A 16,650-nucleotide genomic window follows, 5' to 3' on the forward strand; every position below is an offset into this window, starting at 1 on the left:
AGGACCTAGAGGCCCTCCTGATTCTCTCTGGGTTCTTGAAATAGGACGTGATTCAACATGGAGGCCGGGGCAGCCATGTTGGACGCACACACAGAGAAATGAAGACCTTCACTTCGCAGAGAAAGAGACAATGAAGAAAAGGAGAGGCAGTGGGGACGAGTAGCTGAGCAGGGGGGAGGTCAGCAGCCCTGGAGAAAGTGAGTCTCCAGATCCTGGATCCAGCCCCTCATGGGTCCTGCCGTGTGCCCCGCCCTGGGGTTCTGTGAGCGACCCCCGCAGCCTCGGCTAAGTCCCTCTGACCTTCCATAGTAGCATTTCTCGGGCCACGTGGTCCTGGTCTGAGACAGAAGGTTGACCTGCCGATATACCTCTGGGGTTTCAGACCCGCCTCTCCTCCTGCCTACGTCAGCACACGTTCATCCCGTCCCCTTGGTGCCGAGCACCAGGACACGAAGAACGACACACATGTGCACCCGCACACCTTCTCTCGATGCTCCTTCCAGTTCCTACAGAATGGGGAAACAGAATCATTTCCCTTTAACTGGTTGACATCAGCGTTCATGCTTCGGCGACACCCTAGCGACTCCGACATCTGTGATGGCAGCCCCCCAAAAGGGGATGTGCACTGGGATGTAGGCGCGGAAGTGGCAACAATAGCGTGTATTTATGTGCTTCTGTCTTAAACAGGTGGATCTGGAGGAAATATTCTGAGCGCCACGTAATGCAGAGCCAAGCTTTGATCATTTGCTTCCTTTCACTTCCTTGGAAGCAGAGTTTGAAGTGGGAACGTCACAGGGTCCCCGGGTTGCTCACACTTGGCAGCTGAAGCGGACGAGCAAACACAGAAGATTCCCCCACCCCTCGCCCTGCCCCCACGCATGGCTCTCAGACCCCTGATGTGGCCCTGCACCACGGAACAGAAGACAGGGTTTGCAGTGCAAATCGCGCCCACCCCCTAAGCACAGCTTCAGTCCCGGACGTGGGTTTGAAGGTCGCTCCCCATCCCCACCCCAGAGTTTCCAACTCAGTCCATGTCCCAGAACTTTCCATGTCCATTTCCTGATGCTGGGGGTGTGCTCTATGGCCGCACTTTGAGAAACAAGTGGAGTCACTCTGCGTCTTCCCTATCCTCAAGAGCGAGGTCCCAAAGAGGCACCAGCTCAAATACTCAGTTTACTTGTTGAAGTCCAGGTGGATGGTCTCTCTAGTCCTCAGACCGCAGGAGCAGCTGCTGGACGGAAATGACCACACCCTCCGTGAGGGAACTCAAGGGCATTCACATGCCAAACCGGGGGGCTTGTGGAGAGAGTGGGAGAGCCTTTGCTTTGCAGACTGTTCCTCACTGTCTAGAGGTGACAATTCTGGCTAAATTCCTGGGCAAGGGGCTGTGTTGGGCAGGGTGTGTCCTGACTGCCCCTGGATTCACTTGCCGGGACCTGGCCTCTATAGCCCTTTGCCGGCTGCAGGTGGGGGCCTGGCCGTGGTTCAGCTACGGGGTGAGGGTGGGGGGAGGATTCAGTCCTGTCTTTGTGTTGTGTCCAGGGTCACAGTTGACACAACTGCTGAGTCGTAGTTTCACCAATAGGACTCAGGTTTTGTTTCTATGACTGAGCCCCATCTGAGGTCAGGACTTTGGGAAGTGGGTCCCATTTTAGCTCCTATACTTGTTTTTTTTTTGTTTGATTGTTTGTTTGTTTGTTTGTTTGTTTTGCTTTCCCTAATCATCCGCTCACTCCTCAGTTTCCCCAAAGCTGGGATGTCCCCTTCCTGTCCCTCTCGAACACCTCTCTAGAGGCTGGGGATCTGAACTTTGTGGACAGATCTCGGCATTAAGCTCTACTGTCTGCAGGGTGTCCCTGTCACTAGGCTCCACCTGTGTGCAGTGACACCACCTGTGGGATGCCTCCCAGTGCTGACTGCCTGCCTGGTGGGCCCCCCGTGGGACCATGGGTCTCTAGATCTCTGCCTGTCTCGTCTCTCTTGCTATTGTGCTCCCCTGACCCCGGGTCTGTCTCGCTCAGTGAGTGTTGAGTTTCCGGGTCTTGGTCCCCCCTCACCAGGCTTGTCTCAGGTCTGGATCTGATGGAGCCAAAGCCAATCGGAGATGTCACGTCCTCAGAATACATTATTGTTTCTCATCTAGCTTCCGAACGGGGTTGAAATTTCAGGGTCAGCGCTCTTGGTTCAGGAACTGGCACCACTGTAAGTAAGATCTTGAAAAGGACAGAAAGCAGGAGGTGGAGAAGCGGGAGGGGTGAATACAAGTGGAGGGAATAGCGATCTCCCCCACGCTTTCCTGGCATTCCAGAATGCCTCTCCTTTGAACAAACTATTTCTGAACGTTGATGTGTGATAAGATCCTGGGGCCGTGAAGTCACTGCCTGTCAGAGGAACGGCGAGGGAACTCCTGCGCAGAGCCAGGAGATGCGGGGGACCTGTTTTGTCTTTGAGCCCTTCTCTGGAACGTGTTCTTGTTTTACATTGGAAGGGCTTCTAATGGAGAGGAGGGGTGCTCTTTATCCTACACCATTTCAGTTTGCTGTTTGCAATTTCTTTCAGTGCTCACCATCTACCCAGGAAGGCAGCTCACACTCCATATGCATCTACTCTGTGCTAGATATTTGAAGAATTCATAGAAAATTCTGAGAATTGATTGCTGTCTGCTAGTACATGTGATCTGTGTTGGTCATTTTAAACATAACTTCACCCCTGTAGCAACTCTCCACATCGTGCGGCACGACCCGTACTCCACAGGTAAGGAACCAAGGGGGGAGTGACTTGTCCAAGGTCACCCAGCAAGTTGGGACGGAGTGTAGAGACTGGATCAACAATTCCATATCTCAGCCTATTCTCTTTCTATGTTGCGCTGTTCATTATTAAATGATTTTCGAACTGGATTTCAGGCAGATAAAGATGGAAACAGTGTTCTCTAGCTTATGTTCTTAGAAAAGAAATTCCTTCTTTGGATTCTTTTTTTTTTTTAAAGATTTTATTTATTTATGACAGAGAGAGACAGTGAGAGAAGGAACACAACCATGGGGGCACTGGAGAGGGAGAAGCAGGCTCCCCAGTGAGTAGAGAGTCGATATGGGGCTCGATCCCCGGAAGCTGGGATCATGACTTGAGCTGAAGGCAGACGCTTAATGACTGAGCCACCCAGGTGCACTCCCCTCCTCTGGATTCTTAATCGAAGCCAGAGGAGGAAGGAGGTGGCTGGTGTGGGAAGGGAGTCCTTGCCTGATGGTCATGTCGGAGCATGGGCTGCCCTGACAGTCCGGGGGAGGCTGGGAGGGCACTGGTTTAGGACTCCCTGAAGCCTAATGTTTAACTTTAAGTTCCTAACATCACTGATACTGAAACCCTTCCAAGGTAAGTTCCCTTCTTGTACAAAGGCATCGGGTGAGCGTCTTTGGATGATGCAAGGGAAGAATTTAGGAAAACCACATATTTTTGTTGACACACAACAAAAGATTTCAGGAAGCGGAGGCAGGTGTTCCGTTGAGACTGACTGCCCAGGACCAGAGGCAGCCGAGGTTGCGAAACCCCAGCCACAGAATCTTAGAAAGGCGATGGGTTCTCTGTGGGGCCCAGAATAGGGCTTTGAGCTGGTCCCTTCTAACCTTAGAAAGAGGGGCACCTGGGTGGTTCTGTCGGGTAACTGTCTGCCTTCGGCTTAGGTCATGATCCTCGGGTGTTGGGATCCAGTCCCGCATCCCTGCTCAGCGGGGAGCCTGCTTCTCCCTCTGCCTGCTGCTCCCCCTGCTTGTGCTCTCTCTCACTCTGACAATAAATAAATAAAATCTAAGTCAAATCAAAACAAAACAAGACAAAAAAAAACTTGCAAAGAGGCTTCATTGCCCCAGGCCTGCCCCCCCACCCTTTGTTCGAACGAAAGGCCTCCTCCAACATCCCTGCTGGGCCCCTGGAGTTTTGAAATGTTGATTTTTCCTTAAATAAATATCCCTTATATTCCTGATGCTCGGAATAGAAGGCAGTTTCTCCACCGGGATTCCCCTGGGAAGAATTAAGTCCGGGTGCCCAGACTGAGGCATTCCTAGCATATAATAAATTAACTTCCTTACATCTAGATGGTCTGAGTCACCTCCCGTTCTGGGGAGAGAGCTGTCCGGCAGCTCACCTTCTGGGTTCTGTGCCTCTCGCAGACACGCGGTCCTGGCGGAGGGTGGGGGTGATGAGAGGGCCGTCCTAGGACTTCAGCTGAGCAAATCCATGTCTACATGTGCTGGTGTCACTGCATCTCCCCGTGTGGGAGGCTGAAACCGGTGCTCTGTCTGGCCTCCATCCTCCCTCCCCGAGGCTTCCCCGGCCCCCGGGCCCCACCCCCTGCCCTGCCTCCCCGCCCCGCGCCCCCACGAAAAGCACTTGAGAAATGGACAGGGTGGTGGGAGTGTTTGTGGGATAGGCAGCCCAGCGGAGATAAAGCCTTCCTGAGGGCTCTGTTTCTCCAGACCTGGTCTCTAACTCTGTCTTCTTCCGTACTGCCCTGGGGGTTCCTGGGGCCAGCATTGTGCCAGGGCCGTTCTTCCCCACTGCCCACTCGAAAGGCACCTGCCTGTTTTCCTTTCGCTACCTCTTCAGCTTGTCTCATGGTTCTTTAAAACTCCTTTATTGGTAAGGTTAGGATTGACTCCAAGAATAATACCGTCTATTTCTGCCACATCTCGGGCAGTCTGAGGCTCTAACCCGAGGGTCAAAGGGCTTCGTGTCCCACGAGCTCTCTCTTTTGCCGGTTGAAAATCACTGAATTTTCTTGATAGTTTATTACAAAGGGAAACAATAATAGATCCTTTGGGCCTAGGCAGTATTGGAGGAGGGATGGTGATGCTGTGGGTCTCATAGGTGGCGGCCTCATTTATAACTGTGTGATCATATTCACAGCTGCCCCTCACCCCTGCCTCGCCCCTCCCTACCCCTGCGCCAGGGAAGGGTCTCTACATCCCATGGTGGGGGCTGGCCCGTCAGATGCCGGCCGCATTGAGAGGAAGACACTCGATGAGGTTTTTATCAGGGATGATGGGTCAAGTTCAGATAACTTAACATTTTTCTAAATGAAAATGAATGCCAAGCAGGAGAAACCTCTGGGACCCGTCGGCTCAGACCGCCTACTCACACAGGGTGTATCTCCCTGCCCGGAAGGAATGCACCCTCACACACAAACTCACATGTGGGACGGAGGCTTTGGAGCAGGAGCAGGAGCAGGTGGGAAGCAGACTGATTTTTGGCTTTTGTTTTCGTTCTTGTTTTTTCTATAAAGGGTCTTGAAAAACCATGTTGGTAGGTGCCAAACCGAGATGCTGCCCAAACGCGGTCTGGAAAGAAGGCCTACATTTTTCCACTATACTTTCCTCTCTGCCTCTTCCCTCAGCAGGAGTGATTGGCATGGCTTCTAGAGCTAGGCAAATCGACAGACAGATTCTGCCATTTACTTATCTTAGAAACGTCAGTGATGTACATAACCCCTTTTTATCTCGTGTCCCTCTCTGTGAAAGGGACCCAGGAATGGGACCTGCCTTGCAGGTGAAGTGGAAAGAGGTAATCTAGATAAAGCCTTTCGAACAGGGATTCGCGCTTAGAGCTCTTCAAGTTCTTGCCCTTGTGTTCACATCATTTCAAACGTGAGTGTCCTCAGAACTCTTCCTGACCTGGTCCCTGGTGTGCTATCACTCCTCCTCCCTCGCTGGTCCCCATAGGTCAGAATCCCATGGAGAGAAGGGAGGATAGCTACTCACCCTTTTTGCCCAAATCTGCTTCCTCTCTCCATCTCACCTCTGAGTCTCCGGGTCCACACTACACATGACTTTCTTCCTAGCACTCAGTATCCCCTGCCATCCCAATACACCACCTCATGTAGCAGCCTCATATTCTCTGTGCTGGCTTCATTCTCAGGAGGGGTTCCTCATAAGTCAGGTTTTTCCAGAAGCCCAGTGAGAGGGTCAGGTCATCAGGAAATATCGCCCACACTCTATGCCAGGGACCCTGCAATGGAAGGGGCTTCTCTTTTCTCTTTCCTTTTCTTTCTTCTTCTCCTTTTTTTTTTTTTAAGATTTTATTTATTTATTTTAGAGAGAAAGAGTGAATGGGGGAGGGGCAGAGGGAGAGGAAGAGAGAGAATCTTGAGCAGACGCCGTGCTGACTGTAGAGCCCAACGTGGGGCTTAATCACACGACCCTGGGTTCACGACCTGAGCTGAAATCAAGAGTCGGATGCTTAACCGACTGCCCCCCAGGCACCCCTGGGGTTACTATTTTAAGGACTGCAGCACAACGGAAGTGTCACAGAGTTGTTTTCCCTGGTGAAGTTTAGCTAAAGAGTGTGAGCTCTTCTTGAAACTGATGGAGGCTTCTCGATCCCTCTGCATGCCCCTGGAGTGGGGTCTGCAGGGTGGGCATGGGGATGTTTTTAGGTAAGTGTTTTTCCTACTGTTCTTTAAAGAGCTGTAGAGCTTCTGGACATCATGCCATTACCCCTCCCCCACCCCAGACCCCCCCACCATCAGACCCATGCTCCTTTCCTCCTTCTCCACTGAACAGCTCTGGGGGGAGAGCTGGGATAGGCATTGTACTTAGGCCAGAAGAAAAAGGCAAAAGTGGGTGGAAAGTGAGAAGGAGATAGTATGAGTATAAGATTTCATTTAGAAATTACTGAATGTAGAGAAAGAATGTAGGGTCTCAAGTCATTGAGATTCTAGGCAAATTCCTCATACCTGAAGGAGGTAATTGATGTGGTCTGCTTGGAGATCACTCATCTAGATGGAATAAAGGAATCTGACCATTTGGCCCAGAACTGAATTGCAATTTTAGTCCTTGCTACAACTTAATCTGAGAAACTTTCAATGGCTCCCATCAATTAGGTTGAAATCCTTTGTATATTAAACTGTCTATTAAACTGTTTTCCTGTTCTCAATCTCTTATGACTTGCCTTGCATATATCATTCCTCAAGCCACACTGGATTGTCGCTGATTTTCCAAACAGACCATGTTCCCAACCCGTCAGCCCACCCAGGACTCAATACTCTGCCCCATGCTGTTTTTTCTGCCTTACATACTGTCACCTACCTTCACTCCATGTGGAAACCTGACTTATTTTCCTTAAACAGACTTTATTTTTTAGAGCTGTTTTAGGTTCAAAGCAAAACTGAGTGAAAAGCAGGGATTTTCCATATCTCCTCTGCCCCCCTCCCCCAGACAGCCTCTCCCACTTCAGCCTCCCCAACCAGAGTGGGACATTTGTGCAATGGATGAAACTACATTGAAACATCATTATCGCCCAGTTACATTAAGGTGTTGTACATTCTATGGGCCATAATGACACACATCCGCCATTATAGTATCACACAGAATAATTGCACTGCCCTAAAACTGACTTATTTCTTAAGGTCAAGACCAAATCCTTCTTTCCTTAATTCAGCATTTATTCAATAAGGCTTTAATGAGTGGTCACTGTGTTTTAGGCACAAGGGACACAAAGCTGAGTGAGACCCAGGCTCTGAGCCTGAGATGTAACAGTACAACAGGAGGACTTTCTCCGGTGTGTCTCGGAGAACATTGGTTGGAACATATATTCCTCCAGCAAATTCCAAGTATTTGCACCTTTCTGCACACACTACAACTTCCAGTCCATAATTTTATCTGTCTTATGGACCTTGTGATGTCTCTGGTCAACGGCCAGCATCAGTTCCTGAGTTGATCTCCCAATGGAATTTTTTTCTAAAAAGTTAAAAAGTGTTGGACCCCCTTGACCGCTAAATTCTGTACCTTCTGAAATAAGACCCTAGTCTGGGGACCTGGTGATCCCACCCACAAGCCTGCAGTTCTGCGGGGGCACCTGAATTAAGGTCTAGCACTGCTTTGAGGCAATTCCTCCAGGTTAGGACCTAAGGAACCCACTGCAATTTACTGCCAGGAAGAGTTCCCGAGGGACATATGCGTATGCAATCAATATGTGGGCAAGTGGAAAATGAAGGTTCTTCATCAACATGAAATATTGCAGACACACTTATCATGGACACCTTCTGTGAGGAGAGCTGGAAAAATTCTGATATTGCCAACAAGGCAAAGAGGGCTTGTTAGCTACTTTGCCTGAGGTTTAAAGGAAGGCAGTTTCCGCCATCTTTAGGCTTGCCTCTCAGATCCCTGCATGAATCAGAGCTCCGACAGAGCAAATTCCCATAATTTCATTTCAGAGCGAGTCCCTGCCTTACTCAAGTCTCTTCTCAACTTGCTTAATTGCTGCCCCCTGGCAAAAGTGCCACAGCCTGCCACCACTTTACTCACACTTTATGAAATCAAAGTTCAATTGATGGCCTGTTAACATTCTTGGCTTGGTGTTGGCTGCAGAAAAAAAATCCACCTAAAAAAAGAAAAGAACCTATAGCCTGCCAAAAAATATTATCTCCCCTACTAAAGACCCAAATTACTGAAACATTGTGGCCTAAAGGGGAAATTCCGGTGAACTTATGTGAAGGCTGTACTTTGAGAGTAATCACACCCAAGGCTGTAGTTTTATGAAATTTCCCTACTTAACTTTGATCCATAAAGAGTCCTGGCAAAGGGCCTGGAATTTTGGACCCTGGTAACCAGCTTAAAGTGGATTTGTTTCATTTACTGGGATTGATAGATTCTTCTGATGGGATTCCTCATTATAGACATTGTCCTCCCACCGCCCCCCACCTTTTTTTTTTTTTTTTTTTTACACAATTCCATCATGCATTTGTGGAGATCACAGAGCTGAGTTCCCCGCACGTGGTAGGTGCTACCTATTGGTCAGACCATCTAGGCTGGCATCTGCAAAAGAGGACTGTGGAATGCGCCCTAGAGGAAAGCAGTGCTTATGAATGTGTTCAGCTAGTGTTCTGGTACCACAGGGGACAAGACCCAGGAAGTGTATAGAAACCCTGGGCATGGCCTTTGCCTGCCAATCTGACTGCTCAGAAAGCAGAAGTCTGACCACTTCTTGGCTCAATATGAAATGGAGTGGAGGCTCAGAGCAAGGATGACCACCCCCCATTTGCTATGTGTAGGATTCCTTCTTACAGGAGGTGGACACAGAACTGAACTGAGACTAAGGGATGACAGTGTGGTGAGACAAGAGAGATTAAAAGAGGTTATTGAAATCTTATGAGAATGTGTGCAGACCAGACTGGAAGGAAGGGGAGAGGAAGGAGAAAGTGAGCTCAAGTGACAGAGTAATCATAATAGTAGCTGACATTTGCATAGTGCCTACTGGAGGCCAGGCTTTACATCCCTGATACATTTAATCCTCATGATAGCCCTACAAAGTACGTATTATTTGCATCCTCCTTTCTGGATGGAGAAACTGAGGTCGGAGGTGTTGAGTGACCTGCTTGAGGTTAGACAGGTGATAAGTGGCAAAGTTGGAATTTGAAACCAACCACACAGTATCCCACTGGAATATGTGTTCTTAGCTACTTGGTCATCCACCTCTCAGAGACCGAAAAGGTGAGAGGTACAAAGCAGCTTGTAGAGAGGATGGGCAGACTGAATGTAGATGTCACACAAGACCGGTCTGAGAGGAGAGAAACAGCTGAAGCATTCCAGTTGGCAGGACTGTAGGAATGAGCAAGAACAACAGAGCCTACGGAAGCAGTGGTTTCTAAGGGAGCAAGTAGCAGTGAAGGGTAGGAGGGCACTCCTCAGGAAGAACTGTGAGCAGAAGGAAGGAAGCACTTGTGGAGGAAGGTAATGTGGAAATGTATAAATGATCATAGTAGGGACTTAGGGCAAACAAAGAGAGGAAAGGGGAAGAATATGGATGGCTCAATGGGCCAAGTGGAAGTGATTCAAATCTAAGCTTGATGTTTTCTAAGCTTCTGTAAGAATCAGAAGGAACGTATCTCAGAGGGATGAGAATTTATTTTTTTTAATTGCTTTTAAGTGTACATATAGAGGAGTATAAGCTCCTAGGGAAAGAGAGTGCTTCCTGGACTAGGGACTTGTGTACCAGATCCCCTTGCTTGTGCATTTGGGAGGGAAGTTTGAAGCTCACAGGACAAAAAGTACTTTCTGAGCCAGGTTTCAGTTGTGCCAGAACTGAATCCCCTGGCTGTTGACCCCTGGCTGTCTGGTGTCTCAGGGTGAGGGAAGGGGAGTGTGAAACCTGTTGGATGCTTATTTTTAGCAGGGATCCTAGGGCTTTTATTTGCTGATGCTATTGGGCTCATGTGGAGTTGCCAGCAGAATTCCTTATCCTCATGGGCCAGAAAAAAACACCTCCTACCTCGAGACACCAAGTGGACCATTGCAGTCTCAAACAACAACAGTGGCAGAAAGAGGAGCTACATCTCACCAAAATAACATCATGGGGGCTTTGAACACTAAATTGTCATTGGAATCCCATCCCACAAAGTAGGCCAGGAACTGCATGCTACACTTAGAGAGGGCAACAACTTGCTAAAATGAAATATTTAGATAGGACTGAGTGTCCTAACATAATAGCCAAAATGGTCAGGATACAGTTGAGTTAAAAATCAACCATCATATTAAGAACCAAGAAATCACAACCTGATTGGGAAAAGATAATCAACAGAGATTAGGTGAGTGGGGGGGGGGGGAATGATTTTTTTTTTTTTTTTAAGAAACTCACTTCAACTTCAATGACATAGGTAGGTCATAAGTAAAAGGTTGGAAAGAGATATCTCAGGCAAACATTGACTTTAGAAAAAAAATTAAGCAAGTGTTACTAAATTAATACCAGAGAAATTAGATTTCAGAGAAAAGGTACTGGAGACAAAAAGGAACAAAATGATAAAAAGGATCAATCCACTAGGAAGACATAGTGATTTGAAATGTATATGCCCCAAATAACATAATTCTCAGAATACATGAAGCAAAAATCGATAAGCTGAAGGAGAAATAGACAAATCATGATTATACTTGGGGACTTCATCACTGCCCTCTTAGAAATTGATAGATTTATGAGTCAAAAAATCAACAAGACTGTAAAAGACCAGAACACCTTACTCAAACAACAGAATATCATTAACACATATAGAGTACTCCATCTAACAATAGCAAAATACACATTTTTTTGTTAGTGCCTATAGAATATTCACTAAAATAGTCCATATCTGGGCCATAAAACTAACTTCAATACATTTAGAAGTTTGTTTTTAGACATTAGAGTTGTTCTCTATTCATAATGGATTCAAGCTAGAAATCAGCATAAGAAAGACAACAGAAAAATCTGTAAATATATGAAAATTAAACAACGCATTTCTACATAATTGATGGGCCAAGCAAGAAATTTCAAAGAACATAACAAATACAGAGAGTTAAATGAAAATGAAAATACAATAGCTTAAGTTTGTAGGATACAACTAAATGCAGAGAGGGAAATTTACAGCATTAAATATTCATGTTAGAAACGAAGAAGATCTCAAATCAATAATCTAAATTCTTACCTCAAGAAACTTGGGAAAAGGCAAACCAAAATAAACCCAAACAAAACAGAAAAAAGGAAATAATGATGATAATAGCAGAAATGAACATAATTCAAACCACCACCACAAAAACGACATTTTTTTGTTGCAGAATACAATGAAATTAAATGTTTGTTTTAAAAAAGGAATAACATTAACAAATCACTAGTAAGACTTACAAAATGAGAAGAGAGAAGGCAGACATCACTAATATCAGGAATGAAACAGGACTATCACCCCAGATCCTGTAACCATTGAAAACACGAGGGGGCTCTGAACAAACCTTCCACACTCGTGGATCCAGCTGCTTAGAAAAACTCTCCACATCCTCAATAACCACATACCACCAAACCTCAATCGAGATAAAATAATCTGAATAGTTACCTAGCCATTAAAGAAATGGAACTTTCACTTAAAAAGTTCCTGGAAAAGAAACCTCCAGGTCCAGATGGTTTCCAAAGACGCTGGTAGAAGAATCAAGAAGAATTAGTGCCCGTTTCACACAATATCTTTCAAAAAACAGAAAAGGAGAGAATTTTTCTAACTTGTTTTATGAGACTAATATCATCCTGATAATAAAACCAGACAAAGAAGGTACAAAAAATTAAAACTACAGACTAATAACTCTCATGGACGTAGGTGTAAAAATCCGCAAAAAAAATACTAGTGAATCGAATCCAACCACATAGACAAAGATATCATACCATGACCAAGTGAGATTTATTCTATTTATGTAGGGCGGGTTCAACATTCCAAAACCCATGTCATGGAGTGGCACTCAGCAATTAAAAAACAAAACAAAACAAAACAAAACAAAAACACACACAAAAAACAATGAGCTCTGAACACACAACAACCTAGTTGGATCTCCAGAGAATTATGTTGAGTGACAAATGACTGTCCCACAAGCTTACATACTGTAGGATGCCATTTATGTAACATTTAAAAGAACAACACTTTAAGTGGCGCCTGGGTGGCTCAGTGGGTTAAAGCCTCTGGCTTTGGCTCAGGTCATGATCCCACGGTCCTGGGATCGAGCCCCACATTGGGCTCTCTGCTCAGCGGGGATACTGCTCCCCCCACCCAGCCTGCCTCTCTGCCTACTTGTGATCTCTCTCTGACAAATAAATAAATAAAATCTTAAAAAAAAAAAATGAACAACACTTTAGAAGTAGAGAACAGAAAAAAAAAAGAAATAGAGAACAGATTAGTGGTTGTCATGAGTTAGGGACGTTGGCGATGGAGAGGAAGAAAGATGTTATGATTGTTAATGGGCAGGAGGAGGGATCCTTGTGGGAACTGGACTATTCTGTATTTCGCCTTGTGGATACACAAACCTACACATGATTAAATTGCACAGAAGTAAACACAGACACACACACACACACAACCCAAACTGTGGAAATCTCAATAAAAGTGGAGAATTGTGTTAAGGTCAATCTCCTCATTGTGATATTACACTATGGTTTTATAAGAGGTTACCACTGGGGAAATGGGCAAATAAGATGTGTGAATTGTCTCTATTATTTCTTACAACTGTATGTGAATCTACAATGGTTTCAAAAGAAAAAGGATAATTGAAATGATGAGTTGACCATATTTAAGTGAGTATCTTTTTTTCAAAGCATTAAAAGAGCTCTGTAGGGGCACCTGGGTGGCTCAGTGGGTTAAAGCCTCTGCCTTCAGCTCAGGTCATGATCCCAGGGTCCTGGGATCGAGCCCCGCATCAGGCTCTCTGCTCGGCGGGGAGCCTGCTACCTCCTCTCTCTCTGCCTGCCTCTCTGCCTGCTTGTGATCTCTGTCTGTCAAATAAATAAATAAAATCTTTTAAAAAGAAAAAAAAGAGAGCTCTGTATTTCGTCTTTGGCATTTCATCGCTCTGGTGGAGAGCCTCTGCCTTTCCTCCTTCTGCAACCAACTCCCTCCCACCAAACATCTCAGAGAGTTAACACGAAGAATAATATCTGATACAATTTTGTTGTTTAGAGTTCTGTGCCTTTCCCGAGCAAAGTGTTAAGTTAATTCTCCACCTCGTCAATGTCTGCTGGATCCAACAATGTTTTGTGTTAAAGCAGAATGCAACAGTATCATTCCTTAATTTAATTCCTTAAAAATTCCTTAATTTAATTCCTTAAAAATCCCCTTAAGGGATTTTTTTTTTTAGCATTTAGAAGAAAATTCTTTTTTCTTTTGCTGATAGTAGTTATGATCTCACTTTAAACAAACCTGTTGTGTACAAATCTGATTGTCCCTAAAAAGAAATTAGATGGTGAGAATTCACCTGCCAGGAGCATTCAGTAGTCCTCCTTATAAAGTTAATAGTGTAGTCAGATGCGATCAACCAAGTGCTCCTTACCTGTAAGTGGGTCTTACTTGAAGTAGTGAAGTCTGCTTATAGTGATAGAGGTGTCCTCCGGCTGTCTGTCTGATTGCAATGATCTTATCTTCAGTGGAGCAGGGGTTTAAGGAAGCCCTAAAACGACCAGCAACAAATAGAGAAATGCTCTAACCCAGGGGTCTGCCAGCTTTTTCTGTCATTGGCTTTATGGACCCTCTGGTCACTGCTGCAACCACTCACTCAATCTGTAAACAAATGGTGTGTCCAATAAAATGTGGTGGGTGGACACTGAATTTGGAATTTCATATGATTTTCATGTGTCATGAGCTATTACTCTTTTTTTTATTTTCCTCCCATCATTTCAAAATGTACACAGGCCATGCAAGAGCAGGTCGTGAGTTATGGGTGGGCCCCTGCTCCCAGCCATGAGAAGGCAAAAAGAAAAAAAAAAAGGAATTAAATTGGTTACAAATATCTCAGTGTGCATTTGGTAGCATGAGATCTACTTGGTAGTTTTCAAAAAAAATTGAAGGAAACATTTTGTAGATGTGGAAAATATACACATTAAGAGAGATTTATATACATCATATATATGTTTTATATACATCATATATGTGTGTACGTGATTATATATATAACCACAGACACATGTGGACCAAATAGACCACTGTGGAAATTGCTTTCGTGTTCCTTGTCCATAAGTAAAGGGTTAACCTGTACACTGGTAACTGCTCCTGAAATCCATACTCCTCATTGCTGCTGACACCAAGGAAATAGTCTACATTCATCTCCTAAGCTGATAAACCTTGCAAAACGCTGTTGCTGGAAATTTGAGTAAAAGTGCTTTCATCTGCAGATCTCTTTACCGTGCAGCTTGGAATGCGAGCTCTGGCTGTGCTGGGGGCTGTCAGTCACAGCCGTCACTCCGCTGTGGAGACCGGATCTGAGTCACGGAAACTTCAGATAATGGTCTTAGGAGCAATGCTATCTCCTTACCTACCTGAGGGGGATCTGTCCTGAAAGAGCTGTTTATTTCATTCTTTACTCTAGACTTTAGAGGAAAGTTTGGACATCATTGGAGTCTCTGAGATGACAGATACTCGTCTCCTTCAGTGATATGCCCAAGTTCCCCAAGACTTGTTAAAAAAATCCAGGTGATTTTAACTTATGAGGAAACCTCGGACATTCTTCAGAGTCTGTTAGCATTTTCCCTTCCTTAGTTTTGAGAGGCTGTCTACCAGTGGTTCTGGAACTCTCTTTTCCAGCAGGACGTAACTGCTTTCCTTAGCTTAAGGCTTTGTAAGGAACCAGTGTGTCATTTTTGTGTCAGATATAACTGATAGAGATAAAAACTTCTAATCAATAGCTTTAGCTTCAGACATTTGCTTCTAAAGCTACTACTAAAACCATTTTTTAAAACAATCTTTGTCCCCAAAACACTCCCTCATACTCTTTTCTGCACATCTGCAACAGACAAAAATTTTGTACAATACCTGTCAATGGGGAGAAAGCATGTGGTGCTTTTTCAAACTACATGAGCCTCATCTTCCCCCTGCAATTCTGATAAATTTCCCATCTCCAGTGGTCCCCTTTGAGAGCTGTTTGCTTGAATGTAGAGACCGAAAGCACATCACTCAAGAGCCTTACGTCTCTGGAGCTGAGCTTCTTCACAACACTTCTATGATTTACTGTAGAATATTGACTCATTTTTTCTTCCTAACAAGTCACCAACTCATGTACAATTTGATACCAGGATGAAGAATGACATAATTTCCTTCTGCATGATTTCTCATTGACCGCTGTCAACAGAACAAATGTCCACCTGATGCAAAATCCTTATCTGAGTTCCAACTAACTCAAAACACAGTTGATCAATTTCTCCATATCCTGGAGAGGCAACTAGACCTGTTCCGTTCTCTTTCAGCAGAAATCTGGGAGATTCTGGGTGGGTTAGGTAGAGGGACCACGGTGTAGCTGGCCTTCTGGGGAATCATAGGTACTGGATTTCTTTCCTGACTATAGTCCACTCAACCTTGACCTCACTTCCACCTTATCCCAGGACATCAGCAACTTGTTCAGTGTTTAGGTAGGAATACTGCCTTGCCATGGAAGGAGAAACAGACCTAAGGAAGGTAAACTCTGATCCAAGCAAGAAGAAGACTCAAGGTGGGAATCAAATGATCTGACCCCATGCATGGCTTCTCACTATACCTCCCTCAGGTGATCCCACATTGATCCAGCACCATGGGCCAAACCAAAGCAGAACAATGCAGTGTGGTAAAACTATGATGCCTTGATATCTCTTTAGTTACTTATTCATTCCCTGAGCTGCTAGATTGTTGGAGGCAGAGCTGCTTTGCCCACAGTCATGCCTTTTCCCAAAGGACATTGTACATCCAATGGCTGCTTGATCAGGAGGATATAAAGAACTGGTCCATTGGCCCAAAGGCAGACAACTCTGAAAGTCATCAAATTTCCCAAAGACTGGCTCATGCTTTGGTCATGATTGCACCGAGTGTAAACCACCTCTCCACAATTGTTCTTCCTTCACTTCCCCCATATCTGCCCAAATTAAGAACACTCCCCAATAAACTTCCTTTATGCAAATCTTCATTCAGAGTCTGGTTTCCCAAGGAACTCAATTTAAAACAAGAAGCATATCTCTGGACAGAAATGTTTTCTCTTTAACAGTTCACTTTTGGGGCACCTGAGTGGCTCAGTTTGTTAAGTATTTGCCTTCAGCTCAGGTCATGATCTTGGGGTCCTGGGATCGAGCCCAGCATGGGCTCCCCACTCAACAGGGAGCCTGTTCTCCCTTTCCTTTTGCCCCTACCCTTACCCATGCATTCTCTCT

This window comes from Lutra lutra, chromosome 14, assembly GCF_902655055.1.
Source record: "Lutra lutra chromosome 14, mLutLut1.2, whole genome shotgun sequence".
Lineage (NCBI taxonomy): Eukaryota > Metazoa > Chordata > Mammalia > Carnivora > Mustelidae > Lutra > Lutra lutra.